Here is a 627-nt window from a genome sequence, read left to right as displayed (position 1 = left end):
GCGGCTGCCCCAACCTTCCCCCACCCCTCGCGCCCCTCCACGCTCCTTCCAGGCGTCAACAAGCAACACAGACCGAGCTGTTCGTGACATTCTTTTAGGCATCACCACTGCACACACTGGTCGGGGGAGCGGTGCGCTGAGCTCCGGGCTCTGGGGGGAGGGTCAGCGCGCATCCGCGCACAGGCTGCAGGGGAAGGCACGCGCGCACTGGGACACGGACGGCTGGGCCTGTACAAGGTGGCGGGCAGGGCTGAGCCCCGAGCCAGCGATGGGAAGCCGTCCTGGGCCGCATTCCGGAGGCGGCGAAGGGAGGCGCAGTCAGTCTGGAGGAGCAGGTCGGAGGCAGCGGGAGCCCCAGGGAAGGGCTGCCAGCTGGGGAGTCAGGGTCTGCAGTCAGGGAAGGGCAGGGCCGATTGGCAAAAGGGGTCCAGAGGAGAAGGGGGAGGTCAGAAGAGGAGCGGGTGGAGCCGAGGCCGCTAGGAGCCGCCAGGGGCCACAGGCCCCCACTGGGGCTCTGGGCGTGGCTGGGGAGGAAGGGGCTCGGTCTTTGCTCCCAGCCTCTCTGCCTGGGGCCAGGTTCGCCCCTCTCCCTGCTCAGACCCAGGCCCTGCCTCTGCCTGAGCACCC

The sequence above is a fragment of the Myotis brandtii genome, unplaced genomic scaffold (assembly GCF_000412655.1).
Source record: "Myotis brandtii unplaced genomic scaffold, ASM41265v1 scaffold691, whole genome shotgun sequence".
In the NCBI taxonomy this organism is placed as follows: Eukaryota; Metazoa; Chordata; class Mammalia; order Chiroptera; family Vespertilionidae; genus Myotis; species Myotis brandtii.
This window is presented reverse-complemented; position numbering follows the sequence as displayed.